The 7,594-nt window shown below is 48.3% G+C and overlaps 1 protein-coding gene across 2 annotated transcripts in view; it reads right to left on the bottom strand.

Moving 5' to 3' along the window:
- The window catches only part of PTPRA (protein tyrosine phosphatase, receptor type A), a 146,140-nt gene that overhangs the window by 101,349 nt on the left and 37,197 nt on the right, over window positions 1-7,594 (bottom strand). The window lies entirely within an intron of this gene.

Consider the following 7,594-nt stretch of genomic DNA (forward strand, 5'->3'; position numbering starts at 1 on the left):
TTAAATGGTCGCAAACACCATGGAGGTTTTTCACATTTCCCTCTGCAGACCCCCACACACTAGACACTTAACCCCAAGCTGTTGTTACAGGGAAGTGCAATGACTGTGGTGCTGACACAAGAACGTTCCCATCTGCCCTAGTCAGAATTGTTAATACAACCCTACAATTTAGTGTAGGTGCTGCATGAAAACATTTATCCCAGGACAGACATTATATTAGTTTGACTCGAGGTAATTAAGAATTAACTAACACATAACTATCAAGTACAGACACATGCATTTCAAAATAAACTCTCTGGACTGGCAACATCCCTCCCCCTTTCAGCTTACAGTAGCTCTCTCCCTAACCCCAGGCCACCGAAGCATGGGTTAGCTGTAGTCTCACACCTGTACTTGTCAGGTTGCGCGTTACGCATTATGCAATTTGATTCTTTGGCAAATTACTGAAATGGGGGAGAGTCTCCTACTTGTCAGAAACAAGCTTTATGATGATGAATGTCTGAGTAGCTGACATGAGCCTGTAAGCACTTGAGCGAGGTCAGGTCTCCCCTCCTTTTCTACCTGGCATCTAGACATGGAGATGACAAGTATTATAACCACCTGATCGGATACTCCTGCCGTCAGTTGAATTCTATAATAATCTGCATATACAGGAGCTGACAGCAGTGTTCACTGGACCCAGAATTTTAAAATTTATGGTTTCTAAGGGTAGTTTTACTTAAACCTTTACATGACCTTTCATAGATTTCATAGACGTTAGGGCTGGAAGGGACCTCGGGAGATCATCGAGTCCAGCCCTCTGCCCCAGGGACAGGAAGTCAGCTGGGGTCAAAGGATCCCAGCAAGATAAACATTGAAATGTCTCTTACAGGAGTCCAGAGTAGGTGCTTGCACCACTCGTGAGCCTTTCATTATTGTAAGTGTTATCTGGGTACTGTTAGCTGGATCTGCGGTGGGGTCAGCAACATTTTGGGGGCAGAGTGCCAAAAACACCTGCAACCTTGACTTGTAAGGTATTGGTGTGCCAGGGGCAGACAGTGGGGGAGCCATCCTTGCTATGGCAACACCGCTCTGGCCCTTTCCTTGCCGTCTGCCCTGAGGCACACGTGCCAAGCAAAATGCCTTCACATGCCACACTCTGGCACCCACGCCAAGGGTTGCCTAACCCCGGTCTACAGTTTTCAGCCTACCTGGTTCTTATAGAATTCACCTACTTGCTATTTTAGTCACAAGACTGAGCATACAGTAGCCAATCTGTGTAACTGGTGATTCTCAAAAAAGAAGATGCCTCTAAAGGAACACAGAGCCACCTGCATCAAGCAGTCTCTCAAGCGAGAGCTTAGCATCATAGATCCCTGAGTGTTAAGGTCAAGAGGTATCACCCCCTCCCATCACCACGATTTCAGGCCATGCGGCTTCATCCAGCCATTTCTACAGTTGAACGAATCACTCTTCTGAGCTGCATAAGCAAGTGCTAGAGACCAGACATGACTGCTCACACTTCTCGCCACTTAAGATTATTTGGGGCTTTTCTTTAAACTGCATTTGGATGACAAAGAAGAGGTTAATGAACACACTGGAGATCTATAGAAAAATACTTCCATACCTCCCTAGGGTACAGTTCTGTAACAGAAGACACTCCTTAATTTTAAGCACTGGCTAATATTTTACCTAGTTTTTCATCAAAAAGGCTACCTCTCCCAGGGTCCAGACTTAGGAAATAGGCTCCGACTTCCCTTTTGCCTGACTTCTGACTACCACAGCTATCTACCTCTCTACGCCTTCTTCTGGCCATCATTAGAACCGCAGTATACAAAGCTACCTTTTGGGTGCTCAGCTACCACGGAGCACCACATGAATGCCTAGACAGGTACTCATTTTGTAAGAAGGAGTCACTTACCTAAGTCCCTGCTTCAAGCACATTCCACAGCAGCTCCTCTTATCTGAAGCCAAACAAGAAGTATGAATACATGAGAGATCCACAAGCCTGTGGTAAAGCATCTGCTCTTGCCCAAGCTTGAATTTCCTCCTCTCCCTCCAACTGCTAAGCCCAGAAGCTATCAGCCAATTCTTTTATACTGCTGAACAGTTTCCATCTAACCTAGTGCTGTGAGTGGTGACCCCAGAAGGTCCCACCCTTAGTGTATTGGGTGGATTTGTGTGATTGGTGTATAGTGGCCACACTGGACAAAAATGCCCAGGAGTCCCTCCTGTAACCAGCAGAAGTGCACACATGGAAAAGGACAGGATCTTGTTCAGCGCGTGTCCCATGGGGAGACTTGCACATGGGAAAGCCTCACTGTACATCCAGACACTGCTGGATTGAAACACTGTTATATTGGTAAGAATTTAAAGGTGAATGCACGTCCACTTCAGCCTCCTAAAAGACTACAATGAAAGCTGGATAAGATGTCTAGCAAGATAAAGTAATTCTCTGTCAGATCAGGGTTTGTAGGGTGCAATGTCAAGCGCACGTGGGAGAAGGGAGAGATTTTGTGCAACCAGAAAGGAATAACTAGGGAGTTGTAAGCAAACCTGAAAAAGAAACACTTTGGCTGAATATCCGGCAAAACTATCCCTTGTGAGGCCTTATAGGCTGCAAACCATCAGCCAAGGAAAGCAATGGAAATGTTCAAGCATCACAGGCAACAACAGGGGCCAGCAGATTGTTCAAGCCGTGAACCAGAACAACCCAATTCTGGTCCAATGTGGGCCGGGTGGCTCCCATAGCACGTAAGGGGTGGGGACTTTCCCTGCCCCCACACTGGAACCAGGCAGCTGGGAGCAGTACCTGTGCCACTCCTGCTTCTCTCTGCCCACCACTCTTCAGAGGGCCTGGGTGCAGCTTCCGGCTGATAGGGAGCTGCACTGGGGCCAGGCAGCTGGAAGCTGTGCCCTCACTGCCACTTCTGCACTGCAAATGGCAGACAGAGTGGAGGAAGCAGGAAGGGCAGAGGAAGAAGTGGCAGCAACGTGAATGCAGCTTCCAATTGCCTAGCCCTGGCACAGTGCCCACGGGCTGGAAGCTGTGCCCATGATGCAGACAGAGATGGGGGATCTGGGGTGAGGGAAAAGGTGGGGGAGAAGCAGCAGCAACAGCAAAGGCATAGTTGGAAGATGCCCAGCTGCAGCACAGGTCCCCACTGCTTAGCCCCAGAGTGGACAAGGGCATGAGTGTAGGCAAAGCCCTCAGGCTCTGTGGGCCAGATCCAGCCTGCAGGTGGTATGTTGCCAATGCCTGGGCTACCTGTAAGGGAATTCACGGGCAGGAGATGACTCCTCAGGACTCCAATCAGTTCCATAATCCCTTTCTACTATCTATAGTATGACTTTGGAAACACCATGCTGACATCACCTACCATCTCCTTCTGGTAACAGCTATGAGTTACACAGGGCAAAAGGTAAAATGGATCAGGAGAAAGGAGATCAAAGAAAACCAGTAACCATGCAAACAGAATGAAAGGATGGATGGCTGATCCCTGCTGGAAGCCTGGGGAACCAGTCTAGGTTTAAATACAGGATCTCCCCAGCCTACTGCATCTCCTTCCAAGTCACTTCCTATGCATGAAACATGCTCTCCATCTCTGTCCTCCAATGTACTTCCCGATCATCTACAGTCTTATGGCTGACAAAGAAAACCATCAAAATGTGAACCCAAGGATAAGTGGTACAATGCTTCTCTGCTCTTGTCTGCAGACAGTCTAGAACAGCAGCTTCAGAAGGTGTATTTGACTCTCACTGCAATTTCAACATAGCAGCCTGGTGCTCTTGTTCACAGTGTCACCCAGGCCTCTCTGAGACAGGGCTGTCTTCATTTGGAGTCAATCTGCTCTCCAAGGAACCCTCGATAATTTCCCCCAAAGGAGTCCAATAAAAAAAAGTACTAAGCATAAGTAGGGGCAACAGTTTCTGGCCCTTTCTGCCAACTTTCTCAGGCTACTGCACTGTGATAATTGTGTGCGACATCTCATCTCTCAGGTAAGTGGATCCTTTGCAAAATGTCTTCAGAGATCTTGTGACAAGTCTACAGTCTGTGGAAATTTAATGCAGGAATGGCCACAGCACACTGAGTGCCATTCTACCAGTCAGTGCACAGAATTGGTGAGGAAGTTTCCCTCTGGTGCTCCACCAAAGAGCATCAACAGCAGGAGCACCAATGCAGACTCACAGGGTGATCAGTGAATGGGTGCGGTACTACGAAACTCGGGAGACCGATGTTCTATTCACAATGATGTTTTATTTGCTCCACTGGTGACCTTCTAGGTAATACTGGGAAATCACTTCTCCTCAATGCCTGTTTCTCCTGCCCCTTTTGCTACTCTTCAGTCTAGAAATACTTCTGGATGGGGACCGGCTTGTTCTGTGCATTTATACAGCGATTGGCACAAGGAAGCCTCTGGGTACTAAAGTAATACAATAAATAGACAGGGCAATGAAGCTTTTAACGCTATAAATACTGAATTCTGAACTGATCAACATTAGAAGTGGCCTGTTGACAAGTGCATTCTTTCCTGACTATCACAGGCAGAAGGGTGACCCAGAAAGCACTCTGACAAATACCAACTTAGACAAAGCTCCAGCTACTGCAGTAATGGGCATGACAAAAGTGACTATAAATAAATGCCGAGCCTGCATGTAGTGACGGTAGAAAGACTGGAGTGTGAACCAAAAGTTACTAGACTGCACTGCGTGGGGGTTCAGGAGAATGCTATGAAGGAGAAAAGAAAAACACCTGGACTAAGTTGTCATGCGGACAAGAGCAGCCACCAGTGTCTGCACAGCTTACGTTACATGTACATGCAAGTCTAATGTTTCTTAAACATTTCCAGCATTTTATCTGATGCATGCATTGCACGTATTACACTGAGTGCATTTCTATTTATTTTCAAATCTTTGCCTATTACATTTACATTTCAAACATCAGGGACCCTTCTGCATCTCATGAACTGGACTCACAACACTTCTGCATCTTACTAGCTGATCATAGCCCGTCTAATCAATGGAAATATACTAATAAAATACGTTTTTAGTGTTGCAAAATGACTTGTCAAAACATGAATGCCAAACCCAACCCCTTAGTTGCAAAAACACAAAAACACTGCTTGAGCACTTTCAAGTAAGTTACTCTATTTCCCATTGTGATGCAATCAAGTATTTCTTATTATACATAGGGGAGGAAGTAACACTTTTTCCATTTTGCTATATTCCAGGTTGTTCATAAATACAAAACATACTTTTCTTCTCCATTTAAAAAAAAACACTTCTAACAAGTTACTACCTTGGCAATATCCTGACGAAAATGTCACCCCCTGGATTATTGTTTCCAAGTGGGTGAGGACTATAATTTGCATGCTAAATCCCAAACCCTATTTCAAGAAGGTAGAAAACTGGACTGTGTTAAAATTAGTAACTCTCTCCCTTACCTTAATTATCATAGGTACATCATCCATCCACATGCCATCAGAATTCCATAAAAGTTCTAGGCCTGTGCAAAGCAGCAAGTATTCGCTGCGGATTTGGAGATTTGAATCACTGTCCCGATTCAATTTGGCTTATTCAGATTCAGAGATTCAGTTCTGATTCAGAGATTCAGCCACAGACTATAATGGGGAATCACTAAAATACCTATAAAACTTTTTTGTCTTTTTGTGCAGATTCAATTGAAAACAGCAGGGATGGTAGCCCCTTCTGAAGCCATGAAGGCTGCCAAGTGTCAAGGAGATAGAGGCAGGGGTTTCTATGAAAGTGCGCCTCAAGGCTCTGAGAGCAAATATAAAAAGCAAACAGGTGCAGAGTGAGGAGGGTGGCACTCACTCTGTCTGCATGTGGAGCTTGGGGAACCCCAGCAGCGGGAGGTTCACCTTGAGGAACTCCAGCTGCTCCACCAAACCAGGATCCAAACAGGTGCAGAGGGGTGTCACTACATCACTCACAATGCTGGACACCCTCTCGCTCACAACACTAGTCGGTGGACAGGACACGTGTTCCCAGGCAATCGTGGCCAGATCCTGCCACACCAGGCCGTGGGGTGCTCCAGAGGCCAAGGGGTCGCAGTGCAGCAGCTCCACATCCTTAGCGAAATAGGTACCCACCGAGGCCTCCACGCTACCTGCCTGATGATGGGGTCTGGTGCCTCTGGACCCCAACGTTGAAGCCGTGCCCTTGGCCCACAATGGCAGCAGCTGGGGTGGAGATGATTGGCTCAAAGTTGGAGTGCTGGCACGGGAAAATGTATCCCCCCTTTTTCACATCCCCCAACCCATGCCCTCCTGCCGCCCTGACTGTTCACAGCACCTCCGTCCAGGGATCGTGGGTTTTGCTGTTGCAGACACTCCTCTTCACCCTTGGGTCACACATGCCTGTCGGCACATGGACCACAACAGTTCCAGCTGTTTTTTGATGCCCTCCTTCAGGTGCAGACACTGGTGAAGCAGCTTGCCCCAGCCAGGACCATCAATTCCCTAGAACTTCTCCATTTCATTCTCAAGCTCCTTCACTATGGGGATCACCTGGCTAAGGAGGGCATCATCAGTGCTGAGGGTCTCGATGGGCTTGAGGAACAGGTTAAGTACCACCAAGATCTGGGAGCTGGTATTCCACACAGTTTTGTTAAGGGGGCCACTGATCCCAATCTCCTCAAGCAAGGCCATCTCATGGATGGCCTTCTGTTGCTCCACCAGCCTTTTCAGCATCAGGTATGTGGAGTTCCACCAAGTCTCCACATCCTGCATCATTTTGTGCTGCAGGATGCTCAGCTCTGCCTGTTTGTCTTGCAGCATCTTGCCCTCCTTGATGCTGTGGTGGAAGTAGCCTGCCACCTTCCTGCACTTCAAAATGAGCTGGCTGGTAGTGATGGTGCCATCACTGGGAGCCCTGTCCCCCTCCAAGGCCTCCCTGACTATGAGGTGGAACTTGTGTGCCACGCAGCGGACGCCAACTAAGTTGGCACTATGCATCACCTTGACCATAATGGCCCCATTGTCACAGTTTCATAGTTTCTAGGGTCAGAAGGTACCTGAGTAGATCACCTAGTCTGACCCCCTGCCATGGCAGGAAAGAGCACCGGGGTCAAACAACCCCAGCAAGGTGTTCATCTAACCTCCTCTTGAAAACCCTCAGGGTAGGAGTGAGCACCACTTCTCTTGGAAGTTGGTCCCAGATCCTAGCCGCCCTGACCGTGAAGTAGCATCTGCTAGCCTAAACCTCCCCTCTGCCAGCTTGTGACCGTTATTCCTGGTCACTCCTGGCAGTGCTCGGGGGAACAGGGACTCCCCAATGCCTCCTGGTGCCCCCCGACTTGTTTATAACAGGCCACTAAATCCCCCTCAGCCTTCTCTTGTGGAGGCTGAACAGGTTCAGGTCCCGTAGCCTCTCCTCGAAGGGCCTGCCCTGCTGTCCCCGGATCATGCGAGTGGCCTCCTCTGGACCCTCTCCATGCTGTCGACGTCCCTCTTGAAGTGCAGTGCCGAGAACTGGACACAGTCCTCCAACTGCGGCCTGACCAAGGCCACATAGAGGGGGAGGATCACCTCCTTGGACCTGCTTGAGATGCATCTGTGGATGCATGACAAGGTATGGTTGGCCTTCCTGACTG

This window comes from Crocodylus porosus, unplaced genomic scaffold (genome assembly GCF_001723895.1).
Source record: "Crocodylus porosus isolate Cpor-Errol unplaced genomic scaffold, CroPor_comp1, whole genome shotgun sequence".
Taxonomy (NCBI): domain Eukaryota; kingdom Metazoa; phylum Chordata; order Crocodylia; family Crocodylidae; genus Crocodylus; species Crocodylus porosus.